At 46.8% G+C, this 17,569-nt stretch overlaps 1 protein-coding gene across 1 annotated transcript in view; it reads left to right on the top strand.

The window, feature by feature from the left end:
* The first annotated feature begins 606 nt into the window (after positions 1 to 606).
* The window catches only part of ABCB9 (ATP binding cassette subfamily B member 9), a 45,527-nt gene continuing 28,564 nt past the window's right edge, over positions 607 to 17,569 (top strand). The window contains exon 1 of the mRNA XM_029570976.1: positions 607 to 737. The gene's annotated coding sequence lies outside the window, so the exon portion shown is untranslated. The remainder of the gene's footprint in view (positions 738 to 17,569) is intronic.

Genomic DNA, 17,569 nt, shown 5'->3' with positions numbered 1-17,569 from the left:
TGAAAACAAAGGTCCCTGCTGATAACTACTCAAATTACTCAGGCTGCTTTTGGGAGCTGACTAATTGGGACCTTATTTTCAACGAGGTCTTTCTAGTCCCCCGCCTCTGGCAAAGTTCTTGAAAATAGGACCTTGTGATGGGATTAGAGATCACGTTAGCACTCGGGAAAAGGATGTAGGAGAAAAAAGGTGACACATTAGAAGGTGCACATGACAGCTCCCTGATGAGTGCTGTGGGGGGAAGCGATAAGGAGAGACCCCACGCAGGGAAGGCAACTAGAAAATTATGAAAGTGTGATCTTTGTGTGCAGAATATTCTGATATGGCTGCAAATGCCTGATAGGATGGCAGTTTCTTGTCCTGTCAAAAGCACAAAAGAATTGGGCAGATTTTGGGAGGTGGGACGCCTGGGGCACAGAGCGAGTTCTTAGGAGCACCGCGCCTGCTCATTTCCTTCCCAGGACATCCTTTTGTGCACTTTTCAGGTGAGCAGGCACCTCTGTGAGAAATGGAACATTTCGCAAGCCCTGACCCCAGCCGATGAGTCCAGCGGCCTGGACGACTGCAGCAGCCAACTGCTTAGGGCCTCTATCAGGAGCGTGGTGGCTGAGAAACAAAGCGACTGGGACATCTTCCTTGATCCTGCTTTGTTTGAATTCCGGACATCTATAAATCCTGTCACAAAATACACGCCGTTTTTCTTGATGTACAACAGAGATGTTCGTTTATCATCCGAGGTAGGTGCTTGTGGACAGACTGGGACTATAGCTGTGTTTGGGTGGAAGAAGGTCAATGGGCTGTAACTCACGACAGATGCATCATCCCTTCTACTTCCATTACAGCCAGACTAATCCGTCTGTAGACAGTATTTATTTGGATATCTGGATGTTTCTCTTACCAAGAGTGCCACAAAATCAGTGTTTTGTTTTTTTTAACTATGTAAATATTTATTGCATTGGATCCAGTTCCTGCATCAGTCGTGTTATAACTTCCAAAGAGAGTCAGCAGCGTACTTGCAAACATCTAGAAAAGTGCCCACGTGGGATTCGGAGCTATAGGAGAATGTGGATTTCTAGCTCTCTTTTTCCTTTTAAACTCTGGCCTTAACCAGGGAAGTGTAGTTGCTAATGTGAACCAGCTGTATTGACCCCCTACTGACGTAACTGATAACTGTGTGTGTAAATTCAGCTGATTTGTATCACGAATTCTAAATCCTGTACTAACAAGACTTGCAGGTTCGAGCAAGCTCCTCTGACAGTCCGGACCAGCCCTTGGAGTTTCTGTCTGCCTCTGTGTCTGATGAACGGAAATGGTATCTCGAGGGAAGGTTTTTCTTTCCCTTAGTGCCAGAATGGCAGAGATATAGTCTGTAGACTTTGAACCAGGTGAAGGGATTGAGGGTGCTTTGTTATTTTTCTGAGCTCCATTATTGAAACAAATTGCCATTGGATGACCAGGACTAGGCAACTCTGGTCCTCCAGAGCTGCAAGTTAGTCGCGTTTTCAAGATATCCACACTGAATATTCATGAGCTGCGTCTGCGCACACAGCCTCCGGTGCACCTGACGCTATATTCGTTAACGGATATCCTGAACCCCTGAACGACTTGGTGGCCCTCAAGGACCGGAGCTGCCGATCCCTGCTGTAGACTTTTGGGACTCGGCCTCATCCTAATCTTGCACTGCACAGACTGGAGATTTTACTGGAGTCCCAGGCAGAACATCGTTTTTAAAGCTTGCGCTAGTCTTTTTATCCTGCGGTGTGTGCTTTCTAGGTGGAGTTTGCTAAGGACGGCAAAGACCTGAGCGCAGCCTCTCTTAAATGCAGCGCTCTGCCACCATACACAGCTGGCGTACAGGAGCAGCAGAAGGCAGTGAAGGAGATTGTAAGCTACTTCTCTGTTTGTGTTTTCTGTCTCGGCCCCATTTATTTTCTTTCGGAGCAGTGTTAACACTATGTACAATAAAGGCAGAGAGCTTTTCTCTGAATAGACCATGCACCAAGATCGAAGCAGGTTAGATTTCCCCAGTGCAATATTGAGGGGGGGGAGTTATTTATAAACAAAGAGGCTGAATTAACACAAGTTTGAAACTTGTGGGCAGTAGTGCCAATCGTCAAGGCTTCAAGCCCCGACTGCTGTCCATTTGCGCATCGTTCGCATGCATTCATAATTACATTTTGAGAACATTTTCTTTGTATTATTTTTTAAATAAAGTGAGAGTACGTCTCACTTTCATGCACCTCCTGTTTGGGTCAGAAAGGGTTGGGTATTCTGAATGCAAACTTATTTACATTTCTTACAGGAACTCCTTATCAATGGGGAAACAGGTTTGTAAGGGGATGTGATGAGCTATAAAGTGAGGGAGGTTGGGTGAGGGCTAGGAGAGAAACACAGTAAAAAGAAAAATGCTGGGATGCTGATTTGGGCAAAACCCCCAAAAGAATAGCATAGATTGCTTGCCTGCTTGTTTGGGGTTTTTTTATGGAGCACCTGTAAGGTTTAAGTAACACGCAACACCATATGTACATTTGATTGAATCAAACTAAACTTCGTACTCATAAGCAAAAGACCCATGTTGTATTATCCTAAGATGCAAAACGGTATCAGCAAATGAAAATACCTTTACACACTTCAGACCCTCAGCTATATTTAGGGTTATCAGAGGATGAGCTCTGTTTCCCTCTTGCACTCCTTGAGCAGGCCCGTACTGACCATGGTGTTACATTTACCAGCCCGCCCGTTCATTTCTGTTCACGCCCCTCTGAGGGGAAGATCTAGGATTTGCGTATAACGGGAAATCACAAACCACTTTTGTTTTCCGAAATGCCTGATCTGTGGATATTTTTTTTTCTTTTCAGGTTATAGCTAACATGAGCGCTGCCTACAAACGAGAGCGAAAAAGTATGAAAAGGAAGGCCAGGATCCTCCCATCTCTGCAGCTCAAAGATGAGACCTTAGCAGCGTTTTCAAACACTCCCCTGCCAAAGTTTAAGAAGGGCCATGTGGTGTCCTTTCAGATTGAGACGGTCTTAGCTCCTGAAGAGTGCATATCCAGAGTTGAGCAGACCAGCTAGCGAATAGCCACATGGCTGCAAAACGTTAACTTTCTGGGGGTCTCTGTGCTCCACGACCTTCAGCACAATGCGTTCCTGCTGTCTGGGGGAAGTTAACTCAGGTGCCACGTAAAACTAACGTTTTATAAGGCTTCTTCTAACTGCGACCATGGGGCTGAAAACAGAAGTTGGTGTAACAGCCTGTTGCTGCAGTTTAGACTTTGTCATCTGCATTCATCCACCTCCCTGAAGTAAGACTGTAAGCAAAAGATTTTCAAAGATGAGTGACTGACTGGCTCTTTCAGCATAAGGAAAGCTCAACCACTCTCAATCCTGGTAACCTCTGCACCTGTTCGGGAGAATGGCACGTTGCATTGTGATGCATCATTCTGACCAAGGTACCAAAGAGTGGATGGGACGTGCATCAACCATCCGCAGCTCTGCCCCGTTTGTGATCTGTCTGGTTGGCTGCATTCTTACAAGGAAAATTGTATTAAAAACAGAGTGGAACAGGGTAAAATGGGAACCAAGCCATACTGGATGTAATTAAACAGACAAAGCCTTTTATGCTGGTATTCAGGTGCTGTACCTCGGGGAGTGGAACATTTGCAGAGAGAAAGATAGCACAGAGCCATCATAAAGTCCCTCTGCTGGAGCCGAGTTAAACAGAGCTGGAAGGTGATCTTCTGTATCTTTCCTTTGACGTCTAAAAACTGGTTATTTGGCTCGTCTGAGGGATTGAGGTTAATAGCTCCAGGGAAGCGGAATGCCTTCTTTTTGTATAATTTAATCCTAACCTCTTGTATTCCTTTTCCAGAAACCTGGAGCTAGAACAGTAAAACTTTTTCAGACTTCCTTTATGTAAACATTAAAGGGTTGCTCCTGTAAATAAATGTAAAACACCTGTTTGGCTGTTTTTTTTTAAACTTTGTATTTACTAATTTCAGTTATGTTACAAAGAAGACCTTTGCACAGAAACATCAGAGAAAAGAGAAAACAAAATTTCACAGTATTAATTATTCAGGGAAACAAAACATTTACTAATCATCTTCTCTCATATATAGACCTTCCAACCATGGAGGGAGAGGAAGAAAAGAGGAGAATTTAACCAGGAAAAAAAAAGAGAGAAAAACACAGGAGAATGGCCATAGCATGAAACCCATTCCAATACCATACGAGGTATTCTGCTCGTATTATTGGGGACATAGATGGAACAGCCTGCTTCCTCATATCAAGGAAACTCCTCAGCTGCTCTGGAACAAAAAAGATGAGACTCTCAGCTTGCAGTCTGACTACACATTTACAAGGATATCTTAATAAGATTGATGCTCCTGGAGCTTGTACTTCTTGGCGTAAAGCCGAGCAGCCTCTCCTTTCTTGTGTTGCCCTAGCCAGGTCAGGATAAATCCTGACCGACCGGCCCAAGAAACTAGCAGCTAGGTTTTTGAAGTAACATTTCATAAGAAAACTCAGGTCATGCTCACTAAAAAAAAGAAACTAAAAGTGTAGTCTTCTCAGTTATCTCCAAAGAAGATTCCAGAAAAGAAGTCAAATTAGCTAATTCTACTGGTACTTGAGCGGTAGCTTGCCGGCCAGAACTTGATGTAAAAGGAAGAAAAAAAGACCTTATTAAATGATGGCATATTCTCTGGTGTAAAATGCAATATTTCCGTTAATTTTCTCAGAGTTAATTGTGGAGGTTCACCCATAACTTTGGGGAAGTTGGTAAATCAAAGATTGAAATGTCTGAGACAATTTTCCACATACTCCAGCCTTCGAGTCCAGAAACCTCATTCCTGAATGATTGTAGCGTTTACTGATTCCACTTTTCGGACAGCCTTTTCAAGCAATTGAATCTGGCCAGCCTGCTCATGCTGAATTTTTAATTGATCCTGAGCAAGGGAATCAACTCTTGAAGAAAGAGTATTGACTTTATTTAAACAGTGAGAAAAGGAATGTTGACCATTAAATCCCACAATGAGTCCAAGGTAACCACCGGTGGTTTAGTTGGAATAGCAAAGCAGACTGCTGCAGAAATCTCACCCACAGCAGAAGGACCTGAGGACTGATGGTCCGGGTCCTCTGGAACCACTACCGATGACAATTGTGGGGGGAAAAACGCCTCCTTCTGTAGCTTCTGTCCCAGAAGAATCAGGTATTCGGCTTGCATCAGCTATGATCGGGAGATAACCGCCAGCTGCTCCTTCCCATCAAGGCACCTCACTCCGCGCCTCACTCCGCGCCTTGAAGACTCTGAAGGTAACCTGATCCCTCTCGGCCAGTAGTAAGCGGCTATCGAGCGGACTGAGAGATGCTTCGTCCCCAGTCGAGTAGGACTCTCCTCCACCCAAAACGACAATGGGAGTAAGTATCCGCTCATTCACAAGTACAGGAGTCATAATGTTGGATTCATGGACCCTTGGGCCGATCGGAACCAAAGGATGAATTGCTGAAGGTGGTTGCAGCAGTGGCCCCGATCGGGAGGTGGCAAGGACAGACTCGTTGATGGCCGAAGGAGGGACTCTGGAAGCCCTATGCGACCAAGGGCCTTGGCGAGGAAGAAGGAGACGATGGAGCTGGCGCAGCAGTAGGAAGATCTTCGCCCTGGAAGCCGATCCTCCCCCGAGAGGAGCTCGTAGGAGTTCGGCCGCTGGGACTTAGGAGATTCACCCTGGAAGCCGGAGTTCCCCCAGGAGGAGCCCGTAGGAACCCGGCCGCTGGGACTTAGGAGGGCCCGCGGGGGCCGAGTCAGATGGAGTCCAAGGTTGAGTGCCGGAGGGTCGTCGCTCGCCAGTCCAGAGTCAAGAACCCAAGGATCACCGTCAGCCAGTCCGAGGTCAGGAGCCAAAGAGTCAATGTAAGCCAGTCCGGGATCAGAAGCCAGAGAATCACCGTAAGCCAGTCTGGGGTCAGGAGCCAAAGAGTCAACGTAAGCCAGTCCGGGGTCAGGAGCCAAACAGAAGCCAAACGACACAGGAATGCAGCAACTGGAGACAGGGAAACCTGGGAACCTCGTTGCAAGGCAGAGAAGAGGAGGAACTGCAGGGCTTAAGTAGCCCTGCAGCGTCTGACGTCATCGGAGGCAGTCCCGGGTTCTCCCGCGCTGGCCCCTTTAAGAAGGGAGCTCAGCCGCGCGCGTGCGACTAGGGGGCGGAGCCAGCCGCGCCAAGACGCCGGCTGCTCCTCCGAGGCAGGGACGCGGCACCAGAGGGCCGTGCAGGGCTGAGCACGCGGGAACGGGCCCCGACCAAGCCACGGGTGGGTGCCGATCCCGGGACCGGGCGGGGGACGAGTCTGGGCCGCGCCACGGGTGAGTGCTGACCCCGGGGCCAACCCGGGGTCGTAACACACAAACTCGGGAATGGTACACTGCTTCGGGGAGAGAGGAGGGTCGGAAGGAAAGACCCTTACTCGCCCTTTCCGTTTAGAAGGCATCATAGAAGAAGAGGAACTTATGAAGCAGCAGCGAGTTGTGCATTCATGCAGCCATCTTAACTCCTCCCCCTTTTCCCACCTGTTTTATGCTCCTGCTTCTGCCAGTGATTCCTTGCTGTGGAAATTATAACATCATGGTTCCTCAGCATTCGGGCAGGTCAGTCCCCACGAGTGGGTTGTGCACCTCTACCAGCAGATGGAGACGGAGCAAAAGCTGATGTCACAACCATATAGTCCCACCCCGACATCAGCCTGCCAGCATTCTCCATCTCCAGCAGATGGTGAACATGCATTTCCCTTCGGGGGATTGCCTGTGAGTAAAAAAAAAAAAAAAAAAAAATATATATATATATATATATATATATATATATATATATATATATAAAAAGAAGTTGGAAAGGAGATATCAGAAAGACAAGACGTCTATATAGCACTGCTTGCCTCCTGAGGTGATACCGTGTGGTCCCTCCCTCAGTAGAGTGTCTCGGTCCGGTAGCCTTGAGTGGCATGGACCTACATTTCAATTAGTGGTTGCAGACCAAGAGAGGCTTGGCGGTGAAGGCTTCAGCCCTCTCCCCCCCCCCCCCCCCCCCCCCCCCCTCAATAGCTGGGACCCGTACCTGCTATCAGCCAGGGAGGGCTGAGCTCAGGTAAAAGTTTTTGTTACTTAAAAGAAAAGAAAAACCGCACAGAAAAGAAAGTAAGCAGGCAAAACGGTCTGTTACCTTGGCGTCCGGCTGTCCCGCTCACATCTCTGGGGAGTTCTGTGAGGAGAGGAGGGAATGCAGGAATGGCGGGTTGAGCAGCCATTTGGCTGGGCCCCGCTCTCAGGCTTCTCCCTTTTTGGCGTGTGGTAGGCTGCGAGGTGTTTTCACACATTTTTTTTTGCTGTGGGCCGTTGGCACAAAACTGCGTGCACGTTTGTGCGTTCATTCTTGTCTGTGCATCCAGCTTGGATGTTCTTCCTTCTGGACACACATCTTCTGCATCCTGCTTAGGTGCTTCCTTGTTGTTGGTACTGGGCGCCCGTTACAATAAGCGGCCTAGGCGCGTGTACTGGGACACACATTTTTTGTGCGGCTTATAAACACAGTTAATCGAGGTGTGACCTGTACCGGTCTGCACGCTTACAACTATGGTGCCTGCAGCGAAGAAGCCTAAGCGCTTATCTATTTGTGCTGCGTGCTACATCAGGGCCATTCAGCCAGAGCTTTCTTTAAGCCTGTCTCAGCGCTGCCTGGATGCTCGGGAAGATTTACCTCCTTTATGATTTTTCCGGCGATGGTCCAACTCCTTGGCCTGAGGGGAGTAGGACCGAGGGAGACACGACAGGGGTGTCCCCTCCCTTGATCCACAGCCAAGTCGTCGCGAGCCACTAGCTCTCAGGATGTCGGGTTCAGGCCTATGGGGCCTGGAATGGACCCACCCTCCTTTTCCTGGGTAGAATTCCTCCAGGGATTGCAGACATTTCTACAGGGCCGGTCTTCGGAATCGGCACGGCCTTTTAAGGTTGGTCCATGCGCTCCAAGTGCTCCTCCGCCTGTCTCTGTGGTCAAGCGCCGTGGTACAATGCGGCCTGACAAAGCTCAAATGCAGGTGGATCAGGATGATGCCGATGATGACTGTGGTGGCTCTCCTGCTGAGGAAGGGCACATACCCCAGATCTGGGCGTCATATTGAACTCTTCTCCATTACTTTCATAGCGATGAGTTTCTTTTTTTTATAATTGAAATTTTTATTGAAAGTGTGCATTAATAAATACAGCTTTGGCATTAACAAGTCAACAAGATACAATAATGGTAAGGTAACAAAACAATCTAGCGCTCAACTCGTGGACCTTCGCACACCAACACACTTGCCTTTCAATATCCCTCCCTCCCCCCTCCCTCCCAATCCCCCAGGTGCTTAATAAGTAATAGTAATAGTAAGAGTAGACTGTGTATATGGAAAGCATTAATTAATAAAAACTGCGGTACAATTGTGATGAGGATGAGGAATCTATGAATGTTGTCGTGCTTGCCAATCTCTATATGGCTGCCATACCCTCCGAGATGAAGCTACTTCACATTCTCGAAAAGTGTTGACGCTGTCGTGTAACAAACTGAGAGTGCGCAATCTGTTATGAATTTTCCCAAAGGCTATAGGACCAGGCAACCTCCATTCCAGGGCTACCTGACATTTGGCAGCAGACAAGATATAGTTAATGAGTTTTCCCTGTAGTAGTGACAACTCAAACGGAAGATTCAATAACACCTGCTCTGGTTGAAGGACTATCGCGGTCCCGAGAATTGCTCGGATGAGTAGGGCCAATTCATCCCAGAATTTGACTAGATAAGGGCATGTCCACCACATATGATAGAACGTACCTTCTTCCCCGCACCCCTTCCAACATCGGTCGTCATAGGTTGCCTTAAACTTATGTAGTCTAGATGGGGTATAATACCAACGTAATAATACTTTGTACCTGTTCTCTATCAGCTGCGAATAGGGGAGACCCCGTTTCGTGCAAGAAAATATCTGATCCCACGTCTCATCCGACAGGGATCTGTGCAAATCCCTCTCCCAAGCCTGCTGATACGCTGGTTTAACCACGGGGTCCTTATTAAGGTAATTATAAACCTGCGAGATAGCTTTCCTCAAGGTGTCTGCCTGATCACACCAAGCCTCAAATTGCGTCTTGCCGAGGATTAGATCCCCCCCCACCTTTTCCACTTGAAAAAAGTGTCTAATTTGTAAATATTGAAATATATCTCCCGATGGTAGGTCATAAGCCGCCTGTAGGGAGGTGTATGGGATCATCCCGTCAAGTCCCCACAATCGGCCGAAGTTCTTAATTCCCTTTTTAAGCCAATCTCCAAAGGTTTTAGATGTCATGCCCTGTGGGAATCTAGAATTCGTTTGAAAACTGGAGCTATAGTAATACCGTCTATCTCCCGCCAACTGTGCCTTCCACCGGTCCCAAACCATAAGCGTATGAACAGTCGACGCGGTAGCATGGACCAAAGCGGGGCGTGTTCTCTTAGGTTGCCAAATCAAGGAACTGAGGGAGGATACTCCAGCCAGCGATTTTTCAATGACCACCCATTGTTTCTGCTCCTTTAACCTGTGCCAATCAAAGAGAGCCCTAAGCTGGGACGCCACTAGATACCGCCTCAAGTTGGGAACTCCCAATCCGCCCCGTGTCCTAGGTCTATACAGGACTGCTCTGGCAACCCTCGGAGGTCTTCGCTTCCAGATATATGAGAAAATACGTTTCTGCCACCCATTTACTATAACATCAGGAATATGGATAGGAAGCGCCTGGAATAAATAGCCAAGCCGTGGAAGAATATTCATTTTGACCGAGGCTATTCTCCCTGTCCAAGAAAGGTAGAGTTCAGACCAGCGATCTAAATCCGAAAAAATTTTACGAACAAGGGATGGGTAGTTCAGTTGATATAACTCTGCTGGGTCCTTGCTAATATAGACTCCTAAATATTTTATTTTAGAGGACGCCCAACGGAACTGAAACTGCTGTTTAAGATCCGATAGCTCCGAGCTAGTTAAAGTAACATTAAGTATCTCAGACTTATCTATGTTGAGTTTGAATCCAGAAACCGCCCCAAAATTCCCCAAGGCTTCCAAGGCTCCTTTCAAAGACATTGACGGGGTTGTCAGGGTAAATAAAATGTCGTCCGCAAACATGGACATCTTGTAGGATGCTTCCCCCACCTCTACCCCTCGTATCTGTGGTGTATTTCGAACCGTGATGGCCAGCGGCTCCAGAAACAGGGCAAATAGTAATGGGGACAGGGGGCATCCCTGTCGTGTTCCCCTCTGAATATGAAATGCGTCAGAGTAAATGCCATTGACCTTTACGCGAGCCGTAGGATTAGTGTACAGAAGCCCCAACCAGGTTAAGAATTTATCCCCAAAATTCATGGCCCTCAAAGTCTGGAATAAAAACTGCCAATGCACCATGTCGAAGGCCTTCTCCGCATCGACCGAGAGTAATACCATCGGCTCGCCCTCCCTTCTAGCCCACCCAATTAAATCCACAATTTTACGGATGTTATCCGCCGCCATTCTCCCAGGTATGAACCCGGCTTGATCTGTGTGTACTAGCTTCCCCATAACACTATTCATCCGATTCGCCAGGATTTTAGCTAGAATTTTAAGGTCGATATTGAGGAGGGATATGGGCCTGTAAGATCCACAATGAGTAGGATCTCTGCCAGGTTTCCCAAGAATGGTAATGCCAGCCTCATTAGACCCCGATCTCAGAGGATCACCCTCTCGTAAGGCGTGAAATAAATCTTGAAGCAAGGGGACCAAAGAAGCCGAGAACGTTTTGTAAAACAGAGGGGTATAGCCATCTAGGCCCGGAGCCTTGTTAGCCTTGAGGTCCTGTATTTCCAGGGGTGAGATCTCGCTATCCAGCCTATTCTGTTCCTCCGACGTCAAGACTGGAAGTGTAACATTACTAAGGTATCCCTGAATCTGGGCGTCCTCAATTTGGGTGTCGGTGGAGTATAAGACACCGTAAAATTCCTGAAACCTCTTGCGAATATCTGGAGGGGAGGTCAGCAGGTCACCGCCTGCAGCCCGGATCCCTAAAATTTGATTCTGTGTTTGCCTGCGCTTTAAAAACCTGGCCAATAATTTCCCGGCCCTGTTGCCCCAAGCATATCGTTCTAAATTCAGCATTTTTAGTCTATCCGACAACTCTGCGGAGGCTAACAGGTTCAGTTCCCCTCGAGCCTGTTGTAAAGAGGCATAAATTGTTCTCGATTGCGTACTTTTGTGTTCCCCAGCTAGACGCTCAATTTTCTGGAGAAGCTGCTGTTTATGCGCTAACTTAGTACGTTTCACGTGGGCTCCCTGTGATATACATTTGCCCCTCAGTACCGCCTTAAGGCAGTCCCAAATCAGTATGGGCGCCCCTTTATTATGAGTGACATACTCCTGAATATCAGTAATTAGCTGTTGGCGGAAACCTTCGTCCCTCAATAAGGTGTCATTCAGTTTCCAGGATTTAATGCCTGTGGTTTCATGCTTTCCTCGAAGCTTTAAGGTTATGGAAGCGTGATCAGACCATGTAATAGTTTGTATCTCTACGTCCCCAATTCTATCCACCAGCAGTCTATCCAGCAAAAAGAAATCTATACGGGAATAAGTGTGGTGGGAGGCCGAGAAAAACGTATAGTCCCTGCCTGTGGGGTTCTGCTGTCTCCAAGGATCTACCAGATTCCACTTATCTATCAAAGACTTTAGTCTCAGTCTGTGAGGGCGGGACCCTTCCTGTGCCCCTTTGGAGTTGTCTTTATGGGGGTCTATAGTCATATTAAAATCTCCCACGACTATTATTTGTCCCTCTCCTTCGTTTTCCAGAACTCCATCTAGCTGTGTATAGAAATCCTTCTGGTGGTCGTTTGGTGCGTATATATTCAGTAAGGTATAGGTGGTCCCCTGATAGTCGAAACAGACCAGCACATATCTCCCATTTACATCCCCTATCTGTTTGCGGATAACATAATCCTCCCCCCCGGCCAAAAAGTATACAGACTCCCGTATACTTTGCCTTCGGTCTGGCCGCTGAGAAAACTCTGTAGGGGAATTCCGGCCAGTGGAGCAGATGTTCGTATCTTTTGGTTAGATGTGTCTCTTGTAGGCATATGATCTTGGCGCCTAGGGACTGAATATCATGACGCAGCAAATGCCTTTTCCGTGGGGTGTGCAGCCCCTTGACATTAAGAGAAAGCAAATGTAACGCCATTATGCTAAGTGCGTGCTGGATATTAGTAGCTCATGAGAAACATACATACACATCATTGAATTCATTGAGCCCTCCAGTACCCAAATACACATCCTCTCCCCAATCCCACACACTACAGCTCCCCATATTCTGAAATTAGCATGTATTTGCCATAAATCACAGTCATCCCTTTTGTCCACGCACTCCCCATCCCCCGCTCCCTCTCCCTCCCTCCCACCCCCCTGAAATATGCGCGCCATAACCATATGACGCCTCTGCCGAAGCAGATGAGACCAGTGAAATCCCTGTGGTGGCCCGCTGCCGCTCCAATGCCTTCCCTCGTACGTCCTTTGAGAACTGAGCAGTTTATAACCAAACATGAATTAAAGTAAAAGAACTCGTCCCCCGGTGCAACTCGTATCCCGTCGATACCATAGGAACACTAGAAATAAGTGCAGCTACTAAGAAAACTAAAAATTCATGGGATAGTAGGCGATGTCCTTTCGTGGATTACAAACTGGTTAAAAGACAGGAAACAGAGAGTAGGATTAAATGGTCAATTTTCTCAGAGGAAAAGGGTAAACAGTGGAGTGCCTCAGGGATCTGTACTTGGACCGGTGCTTTTCAGTATATATATAAATGATCTGAAAAGGAATATGACGAGTGAGGTTATCAAATTTGGGATGATACAAAATTATTCAGAGTAGTTAAATCACAAGCGGATTGTGATACATTACAGAAGGACCTGGCAAGACTGGAAGATTGGGCATCCAGATGGCAGATGAAATATAATGTGGACAAGTGCAGGTGTTGCATATAGGGAAAAATAACCCTTGCTGTAGTTACACAGTTAGGTTCCATCCAGGAAAAAGATGTAGGCATCATAGTGGATAATACTTTAAAATTGTCGGCTCAGTGTGCTGCAGCAGTCAAAATAGCAAATAGAATGTTAAGAATTATTAGGAAGGGAATGGTTAATAGAACGGAAAATGTCATAATGCCTCTGTATCGCTCTATGGTGAGACCGCAGCTTGAATACTGTGTACAATTCTGGTCGCTGCATCTCAAAAAAGATATAGTTGCGATGGAGAAGGTACAGAGAAGGGCAACCAAAATGATAAAGGGGATGGAACAGCTCCCCTATGAGGAAAGGCTGAAGAGGGTAGGGCTGTTCAGCTTGGAGAAGAGATGGCTGAGGGGGGATATGATAGAGGTCTTTTAAGATCATGAGAGGTCTTGAAAGAGTAGATGTGACTCGGTTATTTACACTTTCGAATAATAGAAGGACTAGGGGGCATTCCATGAAGTTAGCAAGTAGCACATTTAAGACTAATCGGAGAAAATTCTTTTTCACTCAGCGCACAATAAAGCTCTGGAATTTGTTGCCAGAGGATGTGGTTAGTGCAGTTAGTGTAGCTGGGTTCAAAAAAGGTTTGGTTAAGTTCTTGGAGGAGAAGTCCATTAATGGCTATAAATCAAGTTTACTTAGGGAACAGCCACTGCTATTAATTGCATCAGTAGCATGGGATCTTCTTGGTGTTTGGGTAATTGCCAGGTTCTTGTGGCCTGGTTTGGCCTCTGTTGGAAACAGGATGCTGGGCTTGATGGACCCTTGGTCTGACCCAGCATGGCAATTTCTTATGTTCTTATCGGGCCGCTAGCCGCTATTTTATACATGGTAGCAAACTTTTGCAGAGTTCCCCTCAACCTGTGCATGCTTTCCACTGCAGCATTCTTAAAATAGTTATCATTTGGCGGGGGGGGGGGGGGGGGCTGGGCCCCATAACTGTGTGACACCGCTGCGATCTAGGAGAGTGGGGTTTAATGTCTGAGCTCCAGCTCTGCTTCCTGTTGCAGTTCCGGCTGCTGTGGTAGTGTCATCATGGGGTAAGGGAGAGAGTCCCAGCCCTCATCAAACATTGCCACCTATTAGTTAAACACAGTGTCCATGTTGCCCAATGGCACGGGTGGACAGTAGTGGTATTTTTACGTCACAGAATAATACTAACACAAATAGAGTTAAGATGGTTACTTGATAACAATATCATGAAAAAGCCAATTCATATAGCATTAGAATGTAAATATAATACAAATAGCATTAGCATATATAGAAGATAGATACTGCCACTCATTGTTTCCCAGTGATCAGAGTCCAATGTATCTTGTAAGCAGGAGGATCACAGCGCTGGAAAACCGAAGCCCCGCCTTTTCGGTCACTGGCTCTCAACAGCTTTCCCTGGGTGGCCTGGACTCAGCTCTGGCTCCCGGTATTAGCAATCTTCTTCTAGAACCTCCCAGTGGATTAGTTACAGAACTCTTATTACATATTGCCTGCTTAGTGCCAGACCTATTAATTCATATTGCCTGCAGGCATAGCTGCAGCTGTTCTCTGTAATGGTTATCAGGTCATTCGTCCATCTTGTGTCCTGTTTTCCCTTTCCACAATTCTCTGATTCACTGCCCTTCTACCTTCATAGATGCTCTACTCCAACTGCCCTATCACGTACCCTTCTGGCACTATATGGCTGTAACTGTAAAAGTATTGAAGCAGTTAAAAATGTTGTGAAGCAATATCATGAAAACATATATTCATTCAGGTGCTGTAGCGTCTACATTCTTCCACTACCATTTCCCTAAACCACATAAAATGGGCTTCATATCCGCTTTAGCTTCTCTGTTTCAGTGATCACCACCACACCCAGCTTTCAGAGAGCTGTGGGCTGGGACCCTGTCGGACAGCTGTTGTGATGGTTGAACTCGATGAAACAGGATTAAATGCGCACCGGATCTGCACACTTGATTTGGCTGTCGTCCAAATTAAGCCTAGTTTTCCATCTAGTTGGCATCCCAAATAGGCAGATGTGATACTGTGCGCTGCGGCCAGCGTACGGCTCAACACGTGATTGGACGCACATCCATGACCTCTGATGCAAAACGGGATAGTGTGTCCAATCAAGTGTGTAGCTAATAACGCTCATCACATGTAAAGTACATGTAGATGAGGCTATTTAGCTAATCCCCGTGATGCAAAAAAATTTCCCTTGCTCTCAATGCACCCTTACAGTGTAACAAATTTTATGTCAGCCCAGGGCTAATGCACTCAAGAGCGCATTGTAAAAACCCACAATGCCTGTTTTCTGTGATTCCTCCTCCTAGTATCCTTGTGATACTAACTAGGAGGGACCACAGACAGTGGAATCATTAAAAAAAAAAAATTAGCAAAAAAAAAATTTCTGAGCGTCCAATATACACCCCCAATATACACGGTCCAGGCCATGTATTTTGTGGGTGTATATTGTGCCGGTAGCAGGAGAAAACAGACACTCATATTGAGTGTCCATTTCCTAACGCACTGCCAGCTACCTTTCCTGGGCGCCTGAAAGTGAGAAGGCGCTTAGGGGGACACAGTTTCCCACAGTGCCTCCTTTTTGCCACAGCACCTAATTTTAATATAAAATCGGGTGCCCGGACGAGGTGGATGGGCATGCGTTAAGAGAGTGGGCACTCAATCATGAGCACCCATTTTAACGCGCAGATACTTCATTGGCCTGAAAGGGAGCTGGAATATAAATTGTAAAGTGCAGAGAATTTGTAAATTCTGGTAGCTGGGAGAAGTTGCAAAGGCAGTGTTCACACCGCTGCATGAACAGTATCCAGCTATCACAGGATAGAGCTGCCACTGGATGGGATCGAGGATGGATGTGCATTAGGTTTGAGAGGGAGCTGGGGGCGATGGCCCCTGGCTGAGAATGGTTGCTGTGATGGCTGAGTGAAAGGAGAGTGGGGCCTGATCAGAAAACAAAAAACAAACCCTAGCAGCCAAAAATGGAGGCCTATGGTTTGGGCAAGTTCTAATAGATCTGGTAACTCAGTTATTGGGAAGGCTGAGCCAGCTAAAATAACAGTGTGAAAAAGATGATTTCACTGTGACTTAGCTTGGTGCTAGTGACTCTGGGAGGGTCAAAAGTAAAACTGAAGTATCATTGTGTCATGCAGACGGTTCCTACCTGCTAGCCTAGTAGCAGAAGAGGAAGATCTAAGGGCTGCGCTAATACAGAGCTCTCCGCCCAAGGCCTAACTGGAACTGACTTCCACAAGCAAGGTCATAGGATGAAAAGAAACCATAGGGCAACTGCACAGGGCCTGGATTTTTATTTATTTGAGAGTTTATTTAAATTTTTATATTCCGCTTTTTGCACTTTTTTTAAGCACTTCAAAGCGGATCACGTTCAGGTACTGTAAATATTTCCCTATCCTCAGAGAGCTTACAATCGAAGTTTAGATCCGAGGTCCTCGCTCAGGCCTGCTACCCGAAGAGAAAATGGGGCAAGATTTGAGAAGAGTAGAAAAATAAACCTGCCATTGCTAATAAAAAGTGCAGGTTGGATCCATTTTTAAAAATTATTCCACTTTGAAGAGGTCCCAGCCTCCGTCCGAATGGATCTCCAGCAGACGGGAAGTTCTTTAGCGCCGCACGGCGCCCAACAGCGGCACTGCAGCCACCCTTGGACGGCGGCTAGCATGCGTGGGCGGGGCTTGGTGACGTACGATGGGCGGGTCTGCGGTGGAAGCGCCGGAGCCCAGGTAAGGTGCAGACGCTGGTGGATCCGTTTTTGGAGGCTGCGCAAGAAACTTGAGAGACAAGAGGTGAGCGTTGGTCTTCCTCTGCATCATCACCGATTCCGCCTCGCCGGCCTGATCCCCTCTGCATCCAGGTTTTGAATTTACCAGATTGGCAGAAATAGTATTTAGCTGCATAAACATTGCATTTAGTTCCTTTGCTCGTAATCACTAGGTATTGAATGTGCCGGTGTAAATTATTATTGAGAAGCTGATGCACCAGTTCTAGCAATCGGTAACGTTGCGCCTGGATTTTGTGCATGATGGCGACGGGTTGCGAGGAAAGAGCGCGCAATGTAGCGCTCTCCACAATGCGGCAAAAAGCTGAAACGCGGTCCTCCCGTCTCTCAACAAGGCGTCATCCGAAAAGCTGGCTTTGCTCCTGATGCAGGGTGACATGACCTGTCCAGTGGCAATATGATACTCCCTTTATAGCAACAGAGCTGCCAAGCAATTAATCTTGATGAGAAGGCTGATTGTAGCTGAATGTACTAAAAGTACTGGTAGATTGACTTTGGTAGGACAGCAGGACAACAGTTCAGTCTGTGATAAAGAGAGACCAAACGTGTCTTGCGCAAGGCACAATATTTTTTATTTCCTTTTGTAATCTCCAAAAATGCTTCCTTTTCCTAATCTGGAAAATCTTGCTGCCATTGATATATGCACAATTTTGCATACAAAGTAATTGAGTGAATAAATGTTACATCCAATCTGTACATCATCTATT

The sequence above is a fragment of the Rhinatrema bivittatum genome, chromosome 11 (genome assembly GCF_901001135.1).
Source record: "Rhinatrema bivittatum chromosome 11, aRhiBiv1.1, whole genome shotgun sequence".
NCBI lineage: Eukaryota > Metazoa > Chordata > Amphibia > Gymnophiona > Rhinatrematidae > Rhinatrema > Rhinatrema bivittatum.
Note: the sequence above shows the minus strand (reverse complement) of the source record. Positions and strands in the feature narration are given on the sequence as shown.